Below are 21,602 nucleotides of genomic sequence, written 5' to 3' on the forward strand. Positions count from 1 at the left end.
ATGGCGAGGAATAACTAAGCAGAATAATTTTCAATATTTTGCATGAACCACAACACATTTTGGAAGGATTGTAATTATTTTAACTAACACTTTCTGGAAATCGAAAATCCTCCATAAAATTTGATGTAGAGAAAAAAGGTTGCTTCGCAGTGTTCTCTGGGTCCTGCTGGATTTGTACTTTGTGCCCAGAGTTGGTGCTATACAGTATCTGGAGTCTTTTTCCAGCAGATACCTTGCACTTTCTGTGGATCACACAAGCTTCAATGAAAAATATGCACTTTGAGAAAATGCAGTGAAGAAGGGTCAAGAAATACTTTTTCAAAAACAATTTCTTTAATGTCAGTGAATAATGCATTATCTGAAGCTCAACCAACAGTACAATGAGACGCTTGCAGCATAGCCTGAGAATACGGTCACAAATCTGTTCAACTGCAAATTGCAATCTGTATCTCTTTGCAGGAAGGAATTGAAATAGGGCATTTTATTTGTGCATAGGGATTTTAAATAGAATAAAATCAAAACATAAGTTTGGAGAGAAAGTGGATCCTTTGCTATTAGTTTTATGTAACATGTAATATCAAATTAAATCAAATAGTTATAACACCTAAAGAGAGCAAAATTACTGTAACTTACCATGGTTTGACAGTTGTAATGAGGGGAGTGGGAACTTTAAGAAGCTCTATACCTGATAGCTTAAGATTCAGATATTCCTAAGGGGAAAAGTCATATATCTTCAGTTTTCTGTAATATTTCATTTACAATCACCAACCTAATACAATCCTCTCCTAAACCAGTGTGCAACAGAGAAACTGTAGTTATAGCTGGTATTTCCACGATAAATTCCTAGATATTTACTCGAGGCTGGAAATTCCCATTTACATCAGCAGTGCAAAATCGGGCCCTGCTGCATGTGTATGGCACACGCACAAACCTGATACTGTGTAATTGAACCAAGAATGAGCTGTAAGCCAAACACCTTAAATAGGCCATAACACAATAGAATACAAAACTGCTAAAGCAGTTTTTATACTTTTTGGTCATGATTCCTTTTGAGAATGCTGCAGTCTGTCAAGTAAAGGAATCTCCATTTTAAATAAGCCCTTAATTACATACTTACCTGCACCACTGGCTTCACAGACTGCACACAAAAGCAGATGAACTATGAACAGTGCTCCAGAGACCAGACCACACTTGAGTTTACTAACATCCAGAATCCTGAAGATCATCAGTTGCCATTAGAAAAATGACTAATATGCATAAGGCAATTTTACTAGCTTCATACCAAATCTTGTTAAGGAATGATGACTAGCTGGTTCTATGGGTAAGATTGCCGCTAATCTTCTGTTTCCATGTGAGTTTTATCTCTCTTTAAAATTAATTTAAGAAGTCAGATTGGCTTAAAAAATAGTATGCCAGATCAGGGGATTAGATAGAGATTGTGCGGAAATTTTGAAGCTATTTGGTTAGAGTGTTTCTGAGATTTTTTTAAAAGTTGTAAAACAAAAAAAAAGTGGAACTGTTTTCAAAGTCACATTTTCAAACATTTTTTGTGCAGAGATTTGGAATATCAGAGGAGAGGAGAAGCAGAGGCCCATGAAACTTTTATCATGAGACTCCCCTTCTTGAGATCCAGTGCATGATATCAAAACAAGATCTAAAACTTAAAATATACATACTATAGTAGAACCTCAGAGTTACGAACACAAGAGTTAAGAACTGACCAGTCAACCACACACTTCATTTGGAACTGAAAGTACCCAATCAGGCAGTGGCAGAGCCAAAAATAAAAAAGCAAATACAATACAGTACTGTGTTAAATGTAAACTACTAAAAAAATAGGATAAGTTTTAAGAAGATTTGACAAGGTTAAGAAACAGATTCTGTGCTTGTTTCATTTAAATTAAGATGATTACGCAGCATTTCTCTTATGCATAGTAAAGTTTCAAAGCTGTATAAAGTCAATATTCAGTTGTAAACTTTTGAAAGAACAACCATAATGTTTTGTTCAGAGTCACGAACATTTCACAGTTACAAACAAAAAACGGTTACTTACCCTTCTGTAACTGTTGTTCTTCGAGATGTGTTGCTCATATCTATTCTGCCGGCCAATACACTTAGACGTCATGGCGCCCGCGAGCACCGCAATGGGGACCTGTCAAGGTTTTTTTCCCCACTTTGAACTTTAGAGTACAAAAAGTGGGGACCTGCATGAGCACTTCTAAGTTTAATTACTAGCTTAGATCTGGTACACTGACACCAGCCAGAATTTAGTGTCTGGCACACTTTCTGTCCCCCCAGAACCTTCCCTGGGGAACACAGATCCAAACCCCTTGGATCTTAAAACAAGGAGAAATTAACCATCCCCTCCTCCTTTCCCCCCTCTAGACTTTCCCTTCCCTGGGTTGCCTTGAGAGGCTTCACACAGATCCAAACTCCTTGAATCTTAAAACAAGAAGGAATTAACCATCCCCCCTCCTCTCCCCCCACCAATCCCTGCTGAGTTCAGACCCAATCCCTTGGATCTTAAAACAAGGAAAAAATCAATCAGGGTCTTAAAAAGAAAGCTTTTAATTAAAGAAAGAGAAGGTAAAAATTATCTCTGTAAAATCAGGATGGAAAATGCTTTACAGAGTACTTAGATTTATATAGCCCAGAGGAAACCCCTCTAGCTTCAGGTTCAGAGTTGCAGCAAACAGAGGTAAAAATCCTTCCAGCAAAAAGAAACATTTACAAGTTGAGAAAACAAAAATAAGACTAATCTGCCTTGCCTGGCTATTACTTACAATTTTGAAACATGAAAGACTGATTCAGAAAGATTTGGAGAGCCTGGGTGTACGTCTGGTCCCTCTTAGTCCCAAGAGTGAACAACGAATAAAACAAAAAGCACAAACAAAGACTTCCCTCCACCAAGATTTGAAAGTATCTTGTCCCCCGATTGGTCCTCTGGTCAGGTGTCAGCCAGGTTTACTGAGTTTCTTAGCCCTTTACAGGTAAAAGAGACATTAACCCTTAACCATCTGTTTATGACAGGACCCCAGAGATAGAACATGGCCTTGGTGTTGTCCATTAGGACTGCTACGCAGTGGCCTTGAAAGTGGGGAAGGAACGCTTGGCACGCAAGGCAAATCACCCTGAGCTCTTTGATATTGATGTATAATGACAGCTCGCTTTCGTGCCATAAGCCCTGCGTTGTCAGGCTCCCGAGGTGGGCCCCCATCCCAGGGCAGATGTATTTGTAACCAGGGTCAGGGTAGGTTGAGGGGGATGGAATGGGACCCTGGCACCCACCATATGGGGATCCAGCCACCAACGTAGGGAGTCAAGTGTGCATTTTGGGACTGTGAGCACCATATCTAGACTGTCGCGGCCCGGTCGATAAGCTGACACCAACCACATCTATAGAGGCCTGAGTCTTAGCCTGGTGTGTCGCACCACGTAGGTACAGGATGCCATGTGACCCAGCAACCTGAGACACTGCCTTGCTGTTGTGGTGGGAAACTTGCACAGGCTGGTAATTATGCTTGCTATAGCCAGGCGCCGGGCCTCCAGAAGGAAAGCCCTCGCTTGGTTTGTGTCCAGGACTGCTCCGATGAACTCTATTGTTTGAGTAGGGGAGAGGACAGATTTGCTGATGTTCAGCATGATGTCCAAGCGACTGAACGTGTTCATGACCAGTTGTACTTGAGACTGGACTTGTTGGTGAGACCAGCCCCATATAAGCCAGTCGTTGACATATGGGAAGACGTGCACATGGTGTCAGTGAAGAAAAGCTGTCACGACTGCCATGCACTTGGTAAAGACATGAGGAGCTGAGCACAAGCCGAACGGGAGGGCTGTTAACTGGCTATTGGCTCTGGTCCTTACAGCAGAGTGAGGACTTGTTTACCATGGAATGGAGAAAATGTCTGTGAGGCGGAGTAATTGAAATGTGAAAGTACATGTTTTTCATATCAAGGGCGGCATACCTGTCTCCCAGATCCAGTGAGGGAATAACTGTGGCTAAGGAGACCATGTGGAACTTCAGGTTGACAATGTGCTTGTTGAGCTCCCTGTGGTCCAGAATGGGTCTTAGGCTTCCCTTTGCCTTGGGGACAAGGAAATAATGGGAGTAGAAACCCTTGCCCCTGAGCTCCTGAGGCACTACCTCCACTGCCCCTAGGGGAAGGAGGTATTGTACCTCCTGGACGAGGAGCTGCTCATGAGAAGGGTCCCTGAAGAGGGATGGGGAAGAAGGGGTGGGAGGGCAGGATGGAACGGAAATGTATAGAATACCCCATCTGTACAGTGCAAAGGACCCAATGGTCCGATGTAATACGGGACCAGGCATGGTAGAAATGGGTTAGACGGTTCAGAAAGGGATAATTGTCTGGGGTGTGAGCTGGTAGTCCATCCTCGAGGCACCTTCAAAATGGGAGCTTAGGGCCCAGAGGTGGCTTGGATTGTCCTTGACCCAAGGGGAGACATGATGGTCTATGTCGAGAGTACCTGCTTCTCCGACGGGAGAAGTTCTGCCTGGGTCTAGGTGGGAAAGGGCGTTGTTGGGTGGTCTGGGGCTTAAACGGCTTTCTTTGGGTAGCTGGGGTATGCATGCCCAAGGATTTAATAGTGTTTCTTGTGTCCTTCAGGGTATGCAGGTGGGAATCGGTATGCTCCACAAACAGGCCCTGACCATCAAAGGGGAGATCTTGGATGGTGTGCTGCACCTCAGGCAGAAGTCCCAAAGACTGGAGCCAGGCATTCCACCGCATGGTGTTGCCAGATGCCAGAGTATGTGCAGCCGCGTCCGCAGCATCAAGGGAACCCTGAAGGGAGGTTCAAGCTACCGATTTGCCCTCCTCAGCAATGGCCCCCAGTTCTGTATGAGCCTCTGCTGGGAGAAGGTCTTGGAACTTAAGGACTGCAGACCAGGAATTAAAATTGTATCCACTGAGGATTGCAAGATGGTTCGCGATCCATAGTGAGAGACCACCGATAGAATAAACTTTTCTTCTGAAAAGGTCCAGCCTTTTGGTCAGCTGTGGGTAGCTCTTCCTTGGCGCCTGGGGTAGCCCCTACCATGGGCGCTGACTCTGCAGGTTGCTCCAGATCTGGAGGGGGGCGGCTGAGAGTCGGCTCAGGAGGCTGGGTGTCTGACCATGATGACGGCTGGGCAACCAGGGGGATGCCCTGGGTCTGTTGATATGCCCAGGGGGTCCAAAATTGCCCCTGGGGTTGCCAGTTGGGCGCCAGGAGGTCATGACTGAGGCTTCCCAGGCCTGACTGGGGAATGTCCAAAACCCGTGAAGCCAGGGCCAACTTTAGGCCAATTCAACCAATTCCCCTGAATTGGGCCCCGCCCCTAAGAGGGCCCCTCACCCAAGCCCCAATACGTTGTACTGGCAAGAGCCAGTGCACTGTACCGGGGTGGCCCGGCTTCCCCAGGGGCAATTTAAAGGGACCTCCCCTGCTTCTACTGCCCAGGCCCTTTAAATTGTCACCAGAGCCCCACTGCTGGAGCCCTGGGGTAGGGCTGCAGGGCTCTGGGGGCTATTTTAAAAGTCCGGGGCTCCCGTTGCTTCTACCGCCCTGGCCCTTTAAATAGCCACCAAAGCCACACCGCTTCCCCAGGGCTCCCGCGGCTATTTAAAGGGCCGAGGTGGTAGAAGCAGGGGAGCCCCAAGCCCTTTAAATAGCCCCCGAGCCCCAGGCTGCTGCTGCTACCCTGGTGGGGGAGGGAGGAGGAGGGGGCACTCACTGTACAGGGTGGGCTGTACCCCCTGTACTCTCACCCCCTGCCCGCAGCCAGGCCCTGCTGCACCCCCTGCCTGCACCAGCCCCACACCCCTTGCCCTGCCTGCACCAGCTCCTGTCTGCAGCCAGCCCCGCAACCCCTGCCCGCAGCCAGCCCGTCTCCAGCCAGCCCCGCACCCCCTGCCCTGCCTGCAGCCAGCCCTTCTCCAGCCAGCCCCTGCCACACCCGCTGCCCTTCCCGCACCAGCCCCGCACCCCCTGCCCTGTCTCCAGCCAACCCCTGCCGCACCCCCCGTGCCTGAAGCCAGCCAGTCCTGCACTCCTCTGTCTCCAGCCCTGCCAACCCCTGCCGCACACCCCTGAGGCCCTGCCTGAAGCCATCCAGCCCACCCCACACACATCTGTCTCCAGCCAGCCCCGTACCCCTTGCCCTGCCTGCAGCCAGACCCTACCTCCACCCCCACCCCCTGTTCCTGTGCAAAGCACAAGGATAGACTAACTGACACTCAGGGCAAGTGTCTCAAGGAAGTGAGGAGTGAGGCAGAACAGGGACAGGTTAAAGTCCATTTTTACACTGAACAATAGCTACATTCAGCTGCTCTGCATTAGTGAAAATCACTATGTTTTTCATGGATAGCCCTATTTTTGGTCACTGACACTGAGGCCTTGTCTAAACTGCCACTTTACAGCACTGCAACTTTCTCACTCGGGTGTGAAAAAACACCTCCCTGAGCGCTGCAAGTTTCAGCACTGTAAAGTGACAGTGCACCAGCCGTGCTCTCAGTGCTGGTAGCTACTCCCTTCGTGGGGATGGGTTTTTTACAGCTCTGGGAGAGCTCTTGCCCAGCGCTGGTGCTGCGACTACACAGCCAGGGCTTGCATTTCCTATACTAGACCATATAGTCCCCCTCTGCTTCTAACCTGTTGTGAAGGCATCCGCCCCTTGATTCCTTGACTCCAAAGTAGATAGACAAGTAGGATCACCCCTACCAGTGTCATCATAAAATCCCAAAACAAACCCTCTCCAGGTTTGGTCTGTAATGAAGCTTGTCAAGTGTTTTCAGGGATGGGAGAAACATTTTCAGATCTCCATGTTTTTTGAAATGATTTTTTTTTTTAAATATATGAAGGTAGCATTTGAAGAGTCTAAGGGTATGTCTACACTACGGGATTATTCCGATTTTACATAAACCGGTTTTGTAAAACAGATTGTATAAAGTCGAATGCACGCGGTCACACTAAGCACATTAATTCGGCGTCCATGTACCGAGGCTAGCGTCGATTTCCGGAGCGTTGCACTGTGGGTAGCTATTCCGTAGCTATCCCATAGTTCCCGCAGACTCCTCTGCCCCTTGGAATTCTGGATTGAGATCCCAGTGCCTGATGGGGCAAAAAACATTGTCACGGGTGGTTCTGGGTACAGCCTCACTCCTCCCTCCGTGAAAGCAGCAGATAACCATTTCGCGTCTATTTTCCTGGGTGAACTGTGCAAATGCCATAGCACAGCAAGCATGGACCCTGCTCAGATCAAGACCACAATCGTGGACGTTGTAAACACCTCGCACATTCTCGTGCAGTCTATGCTGAACCAGAACCTGCAAAGCCAGGTGAGGAGGAGGCGGCTACGGCAGAGCGGTGACAAGAGTGATGAGGACATGGACACAGAATTCTCTCAAACTGCGGGCCCCTGCACTTTGGAGATCCTGCTGGTAATGGGGCAGGTTCTAGCCATTGAACGCTGATTTTGGGCCCAGGAAACAAGCACAGACTGGTGGGACCACATAGTTTTGCAGGTTTGGGACAATTTGCTGTGGCTGCAAAACTTTCGCATGTGTAAGGGCATTTTCATGGAACTTTGTGACTTGCTTTCCCCTGCCCTGAAACGCCATAATACCAAGATGAGAGCAGCCCTCACAGTTGAGAAGCGAGTGGCAATAGCCCTCTGGAAGCTTGCAACGGGAATTACTTCCCAGACCAGAAAATAACAGTTCGGGATGTTGAAATGCCTGTAGTTATCCTGGGGGACCCAGCCTTCCCCTTGATGCCATGGCTCATGAAGCCATACACAGGCAGCCTGGACAGTGGTCAGGAGCTGTTCAGCTACAGGCTGAGCAAGTGCAGGATGGTGGTACAATGTGCATTTGGCCATTTAAAGGTGCGCTGGTGCACATTACTGACTCGCTCAGACCTCAGCCAAACCAATGTTATTGCTGCTTGCTGTGTGCTCTACAGTCTCTGTGAGAGTAAGGGGAGACCTTTATGGGGGGGTGATAGGCTGAGGCAAATCACCTGGCCGCTGATTACGCGCAGCCAGACACCAGGGCGATTAGAAGAGCACACCAGGAAGCGGTGCGCATCAGAGAAGCTTTGAAAATGAGTTTCATCATGGGCCAGAGTACGGTGTGACTGTTGTGTTTGTTTCCCCTTGAGGAACTCCCCCCCTTGATTGAGTCATTCCCTGTAAGCAACTCACCCTCCCCCTTCGATTTCAGCTTGCTTAAGGAAATAAAGTCACTATAGTTTAAAAATCATGTATTCTTTATTAAAAAGTCATTATAAAAAGAGGGAGAGAACTGACAAGGTGTCCCAGGTGTGGTTTGGGAGGAGGATAGGAGGGAAGGAAAAGGTCACTAAAAATATTTCAAAGTAATGACAGCCTTTTGGTTGGGCTGTCCACGGGGATGGAGTGGGCGGGTGCAAGAAGCCTTCCCCCACGCGTTCTTACACGTCTGGGTGAGGAAGATATGGAACATGGTGAGTGGTGAGGGTGGTTACACAGGGGCTGCAGCGGCACTCTGTGACCCTGCTGCTGTTCCTGAAGCTCCACCAGACGTCGGACTATGTCAGTTTGATCACGCAGCAGCCCCAGCGTTGCATCCCGCCACTGCTGATCTTCCTGCCTACACCCCTGATCTTCCTGCTGCCACCTCTCATCTCGAGCGTCTCTCCTATCTTCACGTTCATCGCTCCTGTCCTCACGTTCATCCCTCCTGTCCTCACGTTCACTGGCATCTTTCTTGTAATTTGATACCATGTCCTTCCACTCATTCAGATGAGCTCTTTCATTGCGGGTCACTTCCATGATTTCCGAGAACATTTCGTCTCGTGTCTTTTTTTTCCTCTGCCTTATCTGAGATAGCCTTCAGGATGGAGTAGGGAGGCTTGAAAAATTTGCAGCTGCATGAGGGAGGGAAAAAAGGGAGAGAAGTATTTAAAAAGATACATTTTACAGAACAATGCTTATACTCTTTCACAGTGAACAACACTATTCACCTTACATAGCACATGTGATTTCACTACAAGGTCGCATTTTGCATCTTAATATTGAGTGCCTGCGGCTCTGGTGTTAGAGATCTCACAGACGCAGGTCCGGGCAGCAGAATTCAGCTTGCATGCAGCCATGGTAAGCCATTGTCTTTCGGCTTCTGCAGCCTTCATATACACAGTGCCCTCCTTTCCCAAATACCAAGCAAATCCCGTTCAGTGCTGCTTCTTTCCTGTTAACATGCAGCAGCAGAAACCACCCCCCCATCCAATTCTCTGGGATGATCGCTTTACCCCTCCCCCCACCGTGTGGCTGGTATCATGGAAGCTCACTGCTAATCACTTCCCTTTCCCCGCCACCGCGTGGCTGGTAGCAGGGAAGATCCCTGCTAGCCAAACGCGACAAAGCTCAGTGCCATTACCCCCACTCCCTCCCCCCGCTTGGCTACCTGCAAGGAAGGATTTCTTTTAAGCAACAGGCAAACAGCCCAGTAGGAATGACCATCTCTGTCCCCTTAATTAAATTCCTGAATTTCAACCAGGTTACCATGAACGATATCACTCTCCTGAGGATAACACAGTGAGATAAAGAACGGATGTTGCTTGAATGCCAGCTATCACCGGGACCATATGCAGCTAGGCTTTGTCATGCAATGATACCAGATTACTTGCTACATGCATGGCATGGTCAAATGTCCTACCATGGTGGACGGAATAAGGCTGCCTTGCCCAGAAACCTTCTGCAAAGGTTTTTGGAGTACCTCCAGGAGAGCTTCATGGAGATGTCCCTGGAGGATTTCTGCTCCATCCCCAGACATGTTAACAAACTTTTCCAATAACTGTACTGGCCGCGAATGCATCCCAAGTCCTCAGGGCAAATCAATCATTAAAAAACGCTTGCTTTTAAACCATGTTTTATATTTACAAAGGTACACTCACCAGAGGTTGCTTCCATGGCTTCATTGTCTGGGCTAGTGGCTTGGGAGGGCTGGGAGGGTAATTCTGTCTGGGTGAGAAAAAGCTCCTGGCTGTTAGGGAGAACGGAGTGCTGTGTGCTCTCTGCAAGCTCATCTTCCTCTTCCTCCTCCTCATCTTCCCCGTCCGCAGAATCCTCAGCCATGGCTGAGATTACCACCCCCAGAATCCACGGACAGGGGTGGGGTAGTGGTGGTGGACCCCCCGAGAATAGCATGCAGCTCAGCGTAGAAGCGGCATGTTTTCGGCCCTGCCCTGGACCTTCCGTTTGCTTTTTTGGTTTTCTGGCAGCCTTGTCTGAGCTCCTTAACTTTCATTCTGCACTGCACTGAGTCCCTGGTGTGGCCTTTCTCCATCATAGCCTTGGAAATTTTTTCGAATGTTTTTTCATTTCGTCTTTTGGAACGGAGTTCTGTTAGCACAGAATCCTCTCCCCATACAGCGATCAGATCCAGTACCTCCTGTGTGGTCCATGCTGGAGCTCTTTTTCGATTCTCAGGAGACTGCATTGTTACCTGTGCTGATGAGCTCTGCGTGGGTCACCTGTGCTGGTGAGCTCTCCACGCTGGCCAAACAGGAAATGAAATTCAAAAGTTCGTGCGTCTCTTCCTGTCTACCTGGCCAGTGCATCCGAGTTCAGATTGCTGTCCAGAGCGGTCACAGTGGTGCACTGTGGGATACCGCCCGGAGGCCAATACCGTCGATTTGCAGCCACACCAACCCTAATCTGATATGGTAATACCAATTTCAGCTCTACTCCCCTCGTCAGGGAGGAGTACAGAAACCGGTTTAAAGAGCCCTTTATATCGATATAAATGGCCTCATTGTGTGGACGGGTGCAGCGTTAAATTGGTTTAACTCTGCTAAAATCGGTATAAACGCATAGTGTAGAGCAGGCCTAGGACACATGAGCTGGCTTACGCTGAAATCATCAAAGGCCATATCATGGATAGTTATCTCAAAAGGAGCAGTACCCTAGAAGAAGTAAAACGTGCTCCGAACAGTGATCAGCCGCTGCTTTTTTTCCACTGCAGTAGCTGTTGTAGCATGACCCCTACTAAAAAGTTGCATTCCATCATATTGTTTCATTTTGCTGCAGCTGCTGGTGTTTCAAGTATTTACTTGTTAGAACACAACTGAAGTACATCCAACATTGGTGGTATGGCTGAAACAACTAAATTATTATCCTGGCAGCACATTTTGCATTGGCCTATAAGATCAAAGATGTTTCCCTATTAGTAGCTTCAAACATATGTCCTCAAGAACAATAGCGCCATTCTCAGAAACAGTAAATCCAACCTTTAGTCCCTGTGAGGCCAGCCAGAAGGAGATCGGTCCCCTAAATTACTCCAGCAGACTTCAGCTGTCTGGATTTTTACAAAAATCCTCACACACAGTTGTGCAGTTTTCTGAAAGCTTAGCAGGCTTGTGGTACAGAAAATGCTAACCAGCAGGCAATGATAGTGTGAAGCCAGTTCCTGGCTCTGCTACAGACTTCCTGCGTGATCCTGGACAAGCCACTTAATCTCTGTGTGCTTCAGTTCCCTAGCTGTAAAATTAGGGCTAATACTTCCCCTCCCTGATAGATGTTGTAAGCCTAAATTCATTCATGTTTGTGAGACATTCCATTACTGTAATGATGGGAGCCCTAGACATAGATAGGTACAAATGAAATAATGAATCAATGGAAGTGATAAGTTTAGGCTTCTCAAACTCACAGTGGCATTTACCTGTTGCACAGAGAAATCTACCAACTACATTGGATCCTTAGAAAAAGAATGATTGCAAATGCTAATTGCAATAATTAAAAATTACTTTAAGAGCTGCCCAAACCTCTTTCTCTCAGTAAATTATAGTGTATTATTACAATTCTTATTAGTGCACTGAAATGAGTCAGGAACTATTTTGCCTTCAGTACTCAAACATTGATTTACATGTAATTTGATAACCTGTGACACTTATTTTTCCCCCTTTTGTAGCGTGTATGTATAATTCTGCCTTCTACTGGACGGATAGATCTGCTCAGGCATGTGTGTGTTCATGTCACCTTCCGTGGTTAATACTGCTGCACAAGATGTAGTACTAACCTCAATAAACTGTGTATGATCTTGTCACTGGAATGGTTGTAAACTATGGAGGACATTAGTCCTAGCAAAACAACAAGCACACAACTGTTTCAGTGTTTGCACCAGTAACATTTTAGACCTTTACAGTTTTTCTGTGTGTTTATTTTTTAGGATGTTTTAAATCAGTGGGGAAAAAATTGATTTTGCAGAAAAAATGAACACAAATTTAAGGACACAATGAATGTATAAAATAAAGCAAATGTGAATATAAGTATTTTCTAAAGTATTTTATTAGCTAACGGCAATAACTAGGATAGCTAACATTTACTATACCAGCTCAGCAATGCATCACACAGCAAGGGATATGATTAATATCTCTCATGCATAGTTTATTTCCTTCTCACTCCGTCTTTTACTTCTTCCCAGGGAAAAAAATTCATGTGCATTTAAAAACTTTAATTTTAAAAATATTTCTGTGCACTTTATGTGTTATTTATTAGTAAAGGCAAGGTGGAAGTACACCATGCACTTAGAATTGAAAGTGGGAAGATCTGATCCTATACACAATAGCATGAACTGGAGATTTTTGCATGTCCATAAGGGGGAGTAGAGGAGGAGAAAGAGGGCCAAAGAAATGAATATAACCCAGATGGATAAAGAATAGTGGTTAATAAATGTCATTGGTGCCCTGTGAGACAAGATCGGTGAGGTATTATCTTTTATTGGGCAAGCTTTCAAGCTACATAGAGCTCTCCCTCAAGTCTGAGAAAGGTACTTAGAGTATCACAGCTAAATACAAGCTCATCAGGCTACTACTAGATCAGCTGACATGTAGCCATGGGGGGCTGGAACAATTTTTATCGTGGGGGTGCTGAGAGCCACTGAAACAAACTGTAAACCCTGTATATGATGAAAACCACTTCAAGCCAGGGGGTGCAGCAGCAGCCCCCACACTCCTACTTCCAGCACTTATGATGTAGACAGGTTTGTTGCAAGTCTTAATATTTTTTCAAAGCGTGCAGCATAACAGGTCAAGCAGAACATCAGGTCATTATGATGTATGCTATGTATGTGTAATTATAAGTCTTTTAACTTTCCTGAATCCAGAACATATCAAATTCATAGCAAAAAGCCTGATCAAAAGTAGCCACTGTGAATGTCCTGTAGCCATTCAAACCTCAATATTTCAGCACTTTTTACTCCTTCCTGCCCCAGAATTTGCATTTTGCTTTACATTTTTTTTAAAAAAACACCAAAATAGATTAGGACAAATCACCTACAAAACTCCCTAAAAACTTGTAGTAGTGGACAAGGAATATCAGAATACGGACAGTAAAACATTTGAAAAAATGCTTGAGGACTGAAATCCACTTGGTGCAAATATTCACATCTGACTGCTAATGCTCTCAGACTGTTGTAATGAACCTGTGGCCACCTAGGACTTTATAGGTTGCTCTATGCAGGATCCAAAGGCCATTCAAAATTTCATGGCAACTGTGAAGAATGAATTTGTTTTCCTGCTCCAAAATTACAGGCCTCTCCTATCTGAGCTAAGGAAGACTCTCCATTAGTTGTCAACTGTAAAAGGCATAGAGAGAGCAATTCCGATCCAAAAGGAGACTGCAGTGATATACGTGCAGTATTTCAAATGGAAATGTCCATGAGCTTTATTAGCTTTAGCGGGCCTGGTTACACCACCTTAAATGATGCCATTTGCTAAAATGAGGATGTTTCACTTTGTAATTTAAGAGTTGAATGGCTCCCATGTACATGTTAATTTGCATTAGGTTACTGCTTCCACCAGCAGCCAGCAAAAAGTCATCCTACTGGGTGCACTCAGCCAATGTCCTGGAGATGTGATGCTTGTAACTTGACATCCTGTTGAGGAGCTGTGGTGGGTGGAGTTTCTGAAAAATAGAATTCTCTCTTCCTAGCTCTCTCATGCACTTTCAGTGAACCTCATTGGAATGAATCTCTTATACTTATTAAAGTCAGTTATTTTTCTAAGGCATCTCTAGATTCTTGAACACTTTTACTTCAAACACAACAAGGACAGAAGATAAAGGTCCTGCAGTGCCACATGTGATCCCTCTGTCATGACCCCCACCCCTCCAGTTTGCAGAACCCATAGTTTTTCATACAGTGTAAGCAAATTGGCACATCCATTACTGCAGAAACTGTTGCTGAAACTGACTTTCTTGAAGTCATTTTTAAAGGCGGAAAGTAGTTTATCTTTTTGATCTCAGATAAATCCACCCAGCTTACTTTTACATATAACATCAGTAATGTTGGCAGTTAAACATTGTCACTGTTATGAAGATACCAAAAACCTGTTCTATAATATACAACTGCCTGGAGAGAGACTTGTAGGGTATGTGTTATATCAGCAGACTTTGTAGGTATAATTAACTACTAGAGGAAGCTGTTTTGTAGACAGGATGCCAGTGTTTTACCACCATATTGTCTCCCCAAGTCACGGGCTGCAATTGACTTTTAGCATTGTTCCCATCCTTTATGAGTATAACATTGGTCTCAAACTGGTTTTGTTTACACATGGATATATATAATCACGATGGACCTTTATTAGTGTTATTGCCATAACAGACTTCTCCTACATAACCTCTAACTTTCTGCAACAAACCGACAAACTTTGGCAGTTCATTAAGAAAGAGAATTATGCAAAACCACTGCCATTATGGACACATACATATAAAATAATTCTGTCAGATATAATTTTCAGCAGTAGCATTGTTATTTCGTTGCATTTTAGTGATACAGGATGTCAGAAGGTCTCTCGGTTTGGGGTTTTTCTACAATTACTAAAGCAGCAGCCTGTCTTTTCTGATCTAAAGTAATAATAATAATAATAATTGGGCAAAGTGCATTTACTAGCACAATCAAAAAAATTCAAATGTGTATCTTTGAAGCATGTCCCATCATTCCTGGGAGCGAGTTTATAGAATGTAGTGGTCTTAGAAGGCTTACGATTTGATCATCAGCAGCATCAACTGTGTTAGAGAGCAGAATTGTTATAAGTGGTGCAACACACAGAGGTCATTGTTTTGAGTGATTGCTCACAGGAGGAAGGGGAGGAATAAAGTGTGTTCGAGCAACTTCACCTCGTTAAATCAGCTCAGCAAGTTGCTGGATAATGGTCAGCATATGTGAGTTTTGATGTGCGCTCATGTAGGGTAGCGTTGCTGTCAGTGGTTGTCAGATATGACCAGTTGTTCAGAAATATTAAGTGGGAGCACGTTAGGCAGAGAGAAATTAAAGCCAGGAATTTTTTCTTTAAGAAGTAAACAATGTAACATTCAAACCCACTGAATATGAATGAACTCGTTTGGTGAGGATGTACTAGTTGGTCAGAAACCCCGAAACTATCTATTGTGGATAATAATGTTTAGTCAAACCGGCAGCCTGCAATAATCTGGGGGCAGATTGGATTCACTTAGTGCTTTCCTGAATACATTGAGTCAGAAATGAGACCGTTGCATATATATATTTTAATGACTTCCTAGCAGAGATCCTCTGAGACAACAGCAATTAGTGTTGGGAAGGGAATGAAATAATATAGTTAGGCTGTTGTGTTCTCGCTAACTGTCTAGTGGTGCTGCATCTTATGGGACAGTAAAGTTAAATCTAATTTCAGCCTCTGATTGTAAATGTGTTAGCTAGGGTTAAACACAGCTTTCACCCTTATACATCTCTACTGATACTCTTGAGAAGAAGCCATTTTGCCAAGTTGGCTCAGGATGCTGTGTAGCTGCTTGCCATGCTGACAAGCAATACAACCATGGAATGCTGCTTCTCCCATCTCTGCTATATTCACGTCCCAGAGTGAAGCAGTAGGAGAGAACAGTCTATTGATGTACGTTAGCTAATTCCTGCCAGAAATCGAAGCAATTGTAAAACTGCACTTCCCCCCTTCAGCTGAACCTGAAGTTTTTTATCCACTAATCATTTTTCAATATTTTGCCTGATTTTAGCAATTAAAAAAATCCTGAAAAACACCATGCGTGTAGCACATAATATAGCATCGTTTTGTCTGTAGGTCCTCTGAAGCCAAAAGGGGTCTTCAAAGCAGCAGAAAGCAGGGTTGGGGCAAGCAAGACTAGGGGCCTATGCACATCCAATGACATCACTAAACCTCTGAACCAGTGATGCAGAAGGGCTGTGGCTACAGTTCTACAGGCTAGAATCTTAACTTCATTAAACTTCTCAAGTAAAATAAGCTCTGTTTTCATTTGATTTAATTCCTCTTACCATTATCTCAAATCGGGTCAATTCCTGCTCAGCTTATTGGAGTGCATCGTACCAGGATAAGACAAGCATGACTCCCAAAACTGTTTGGTGCCAGAGTAACATTTACAGTAGATATTGCAATGGTGAGGGATTTTATTACACAAATCACACACTGAGGTCTGGCCTACAGTACAAAATTAGGTGGACATAAGCCACCTTGCGTTGACCTAGTTGTCCATCTTTCTACGCTTAAGTTTGTGTCCTACTGATGAAAGCCCTCCATTACACCGACATAGTAAAACCACCTCCCCAAGTGGCATTAAGCCATGGTTGCTGTACTGAGGTCAATGCAGTGAGAGCGTAGAGACTGAATTACCTCTGTCAGCTCTAATAGTCCTCCATTAACTATACCACAATGACCAACACAGGCTGATCTGGTTACAGTTGTGAACTCCACTGCCCAGCGAGACCAGAAGTCTCCCTCACCCCAACCCCTCCTTTTAAAACTCCACAAATTTTTGAAATTCCTTTTTCTAATTGTCCAGTTTGGCAAGCACATCTAGCCACTCTCCGTTATTACATGCAGCTGCCCAGCTGGCCATGCTGGATACATGCTCCAGATGTGCTCTGGCCTGGAGAAGACAGGAGATATTGAATCTCCTCCTGGGCCTGTCTGGAAAAGAGGTTGTGCAGGCACAGCTATGGACCAGCCACAGAAAGATGGACATTTATGAGCAGATTGCACAGGGGATGGAGGAGAAGGGGGTACAACAGAGACCAGCAACAGTGCCATATGAAAGCAAAGGAAAAGCATCAAGCTTTTCAGAAGGTCAGGGAGCCCAACAGTTGATCCAGGGCCGAGTCGCAGACCTGCCCTTTTACAAAGAGCTTAGCAGAAACCCCGCCACCACCCCACACATCACCATGAATACCTCTGAGGACCTTGTGTCTCAGTCCCATGGTGTGAACAGCGAGGAGGAAGAGGAGGAGGATGGGGGACATGTGACTGGGGGGGACAGCTATGGCACAAGCCAGGACCTGTTTGAGACTCCACTGTAGTCCAGTCAGTCCTGGCAGTTGAGCATGGATGAGCCCTACGCCAGGAAGGAACTGGGTAAAAGTGTAAATTTATTACCCATTACAGTGATGGTGCCCGCATGTTAGCAGGACAAAGCTATTGACTTTTCGTTAATTTACTGATACTAGAAAAGGTATTTGTACAAAGAGAGGAAGAATTATCTGCTTTTCATTCCCCTCTGGAGTTAGGTGATGTGGGACGAGGAGGGGCGGAATGTGGAGAAGTTTGTTTATGTAGACAGGAATGACTCCTGTATCCTTGTGAGAGATCCCAATGAAACTTTCATGGAGGTACTCTGCAATCCTCCTTGGAAGGTTTCTAGGTATGGCAGCCTTATTTCTTCCTCTGCAGTAGGACACACTTTCCCACACCAGTCAGCAATAACTTCAACAGGCTAGCAGTGTACGAGCCCAGGCAGCTTTGGGACACCAGCAGCAGCTGTACTCTCTGTGCCTTTGTTACCCTCAGGAGTGAGATACCGGCTACAATCACTCTGGCCTGAGGAAAACAGTGCCAGTGTTCAGTGCCATTGGCCTCTAATGATAGTTTCTAGCAACTGAGGAATTCCTGCCTCACTCCCAGTGAGCCATACTCACCATGGCTGGCAGGGGCGGCTCCAGGCCCAGCACTCCAAGCACGTGCTTGGGGTGGCAAGCCATGGGGGGCGCTCTGCCAGTCGCCACGAGGGTGGCAGGCAGGTTGCCTTCAGCGGCTTGCCTGCGGAGGGTCCGCTGGTCCTGCAGCTTCGGAGGACCTCCAGCAGGTGTGCCGCCGAAGGCAGCCTGCCTGCCATGCTTGGGGCGGCAAAATGCCTAGAGCTGCCCCTGATGGCTGGTGCTGTGTGTGGCACAGTGCAGAAGCACTTCAAAGCAGAAGTGTCGATAAGCATGTCTTGTTTTAAAACTTTAGCAAAGCAAGGGAAGGGAGGTCTGAATCTTAACATTCACTTGCCATTGTGCCTATATTGACTGTGGTACCCCTGTGTGTTTTATCGGTAGCTGCTGCCATTCAGCCTTGCGGGGATCCCCCTCCACCCTTGCAGAATGCCTGAGCCAGAGAAGTAGGAAAAAGAAGAGAATTCAGGATGATATGTTCAGAGAAATCCTGCAAGCCAGTGCTGCATCAGACTGTGAGCAGAGGGCCTGGAGGATGAATATTACAGACTGTATGGAGATGGAAAAAGCAGCAGAAGAAAGGCCCAGGAGTTGCAGCAGCAACAGGAGAGGGAGATGCACCAGGACATAATGGGGCTTCTCTGGCAGCAAACACAGATGCTACAGACTCCTGTGGACCTACTGGTGGTCAACAATCCTGGCTCACCTCCCTTTGCAGTCCTTGGAGAACTCCAGTACAGCACCTCTTTATACTTCCCTCAACATTCCACATGGCATCAGGGGCTGCGTACTTACCCCTACCAGGGACATTAAAGACAACCACAGCTTCACATATACTGACCTGTGAGAGCCACAGTTGTTATATGTGTAGCTAAAATGGACATGAACATTCCTTCCCCTTCTTTAAGCTTTGCTTCATAAATTTATTAAGGTGTTAATGTATTTGCTTTTAACTTGCACAGAATTCTTTTAAGTGTTTTTATTACTCAGTAAAACTCTATTGTTTGGAAAACCATTACTCTTTATTAGGTCCCAACAAATGGTGCAGAATGCCTGGTGGTAGTGAAAGCACTCACTTGTTATTGTGCGTTGTGATACAGCTCAGGAGCAGTGACACATATAGTGTAATAATCATAAATGTACAGCAAGCACTACAAAATGAATAGGTTTATTCTCAGTGTTATATTCATAGATGTGCACCATCCTCCACACAATTCCTAACAGGCCCCCCAAACCGCAGTACACCATAACACATTATTGTGGCTTGCTGCTAAAATGCTCTTTTCAAAGCCTCCCTGAGCTGTATAGCTCCACATTGAGCTTTTCTGATAGCCCTTGTTTCTCACTGTTCAAACTCTGCAGACAGCCATTCTACCTCCACGCTGGCGGCAACTTTTCCCTCTTTGCTTCACAGATATTATTTAGGACACAGCAGGCAGCTATAACCACTGGGACGTTTTTCTCACTGAGATCCAATCTTGTGGATAAACAATGCCAGTGTCGCTTCAATCTACCAAAAGCACATTAAACTGTTGTTCTGCACCTGCTAAGCCAGTCATTGCATCTTTCCTTGGTGCTGTCAAGGTGCCTGGTGTACAGTTTCATGAGCCAAAGGAATAAGGGGTAGGCTGCGCCTCCCAGGAACACTATTGGCATTAATGATCACCAATGGTAATCCGCTGGTAGGGAAAGAAAATCCCTGCTTGTAGCTTTCTGAACAGTCCTGTGTTCTTAACTATGCAAGCATCAGGCACCTTCCCTGACAAGCCAACACTGATGTAAGTGAAGTGTCCCTGGTGATCCACCAGTGCTTGCATAACCACAGAAAAATAGCCATTTCCATTGCTGCCAAAATAGGGGCGTGTGCATGTGTGTGTGTGTGTGCACGCATGCTGACTCTCACTCCACCACAGTTTGGGAACCCCATTGCTGCAAATCCATCCATTATGTTCTGCACATTGTTAAGAGTCCCAGTCCTGCATAACAGGAGAGTAGAAATGGCCCTGAACACTTGCATGATAATGGCACTCACAGTGGATTTTCCAATTCCAAAATTACTTCCCACCATCTCGTAGTAAATCAGCGTTACAAGTTTCCACACTGTGATTGCCACTCGCTTCTCCACTGTCAGTGCAGCTCTCCTTCTGGTGTCCCTGCTCTGAAGAGCTGGGGTGAGCTCAGCGCACAGATCCATGAATGCAGCCTTATTTGTAATGCTCATCACAATACTGAAGAGCAGTGCAGGATTCAGGGATTCTCGCAGAGATGGTGGACGTGCAGGTTTGTGGGGGTTTTGAAAAGAAGCACGAACCATAATAGGATGCCTGTGGAATGATGGGATGGATAAAACTGAATCATGATGTGGAACCCATGTTCTCAGTTACCCCTGCATGACTTGTTTGCTCCCATGAGGCATTGCAAACCCTTCCCAAAACACCGTGCGCTAGATGGTGGTGAGTTGCACAGTGGAATAGTTACCCATGGTGCACTGGTCTCTGCATCAATGCAAGTGCTACCAGTGAGGATGCACACCGCCGACACAAGAGCATATTGTAGACATGCAAAAATGATTTAATTACTGTGGTAGTACATCAGTGTAATTTAGATCGACTTAATTTTGTGGCATAGACATGGCCACAGATTAGCAAGGGAATATAGCTATTGGCCAGGCATGAATGCCCAGTTGAGCATATATAAAATCATGCCTGGTATAGATAAGGAAGTGTTGTTTACTACTTCTCATAACTGAAGACCTAAGGGGTCACCAAATGAAATTAATAGGCAGCAGGTTTAAAACAAATAAAAGGAAGTATTTCTTCACACAACGCACAGTCAAACTGTGGAACTTCTTACCAGAAGATGTTGTAAAGACCAAGGCCATAACAATGTTCAAAAAAGAACTAGATAAATTCATGGAGGATTGGTCCATCAATGGCTATTAGCCAGGATGGGCAGGAATGGTGTCCCGAGCCTCTGTTTGCCAGAAGCTGGGAATGAGCGACAGGGGATCGATCACTTGATCACATGTTCTGTTCATCCCCTCTGGGGCACCTGGCACTGGCCACTGTCAGAAGACAGGATACTGGGCTAGATGGACCTGTGGAACAGTGTGAGATGTGGAAAAAAGTATAGTGATTGACAAAAGAATTGAACTCATGAAATCGCTGCCTGATCCTGAAAAAAGGTCAGAACAGATCTGTTCATTTTTAGTGACAGGAACTACATGGTCACAGTAGATTACTACTCCTGTTTCTGGGAGGTGGATTGTCTGGAGGAAACTCAGATAAGCACTGTGATTAGTAAACGGAAGGCACATTTTTCAAGGTATGGTTTCTCTGACACACTATGCAGACAATGGGTGATAGTACACAGTAACGGAATTCAAACAATTCAGCACCAAATAGGAATTTGAGCACAAGCTGTCTTCACCTGGGTACCTACGAAGCAATGGGAAGGCAGAATTGGCAGTACAGACACAAGACAATGGCAAAACAGTCAGAAAGGGATCAACTGAAGACAACTGTGGAGTAGCAACAGACAGCGCATTCAGACAGATGGGACATCAATGCCAGGATTGGGAAGACAGTGAAAGAGATTCAACTATCCCTGATGTAGGATAGTCAGAAGATA

The 21,602-nt window shown here is 45.7% G+C and overlaps 1 protein-coding gene across 1 annotated transcript in view; it reads right to left on the bottom strand.

Moving 5' to 3' along the window:
* The window catches only part of MAP3K20 (mitogen-activated protein kinase kinase kinase 20), a 564,831-nt gene that overhangs the window by 403,979 nt on the left and 139,250 nt on the right, over window positions 1-21,602 (bottom strand). The window lies entirely within an intron of this gene.

The sequence above is a fragment of the Gopherus flavomarginatus genome, chromosome 10 (genome assembly GCF_025201925.1).
Source record: "Gopherus flavomarginatus isolate rGopFla2 chromosome 10, rGopFla2.mat.asm, whole genome shotgun sequence".
In the NCBI taxonomy this organism is placed as follows: Eukaryota; Metazoa; Chordata; order Testudines; family Testudinidae; genus Gopherus; species Gopherus flavomarginatus.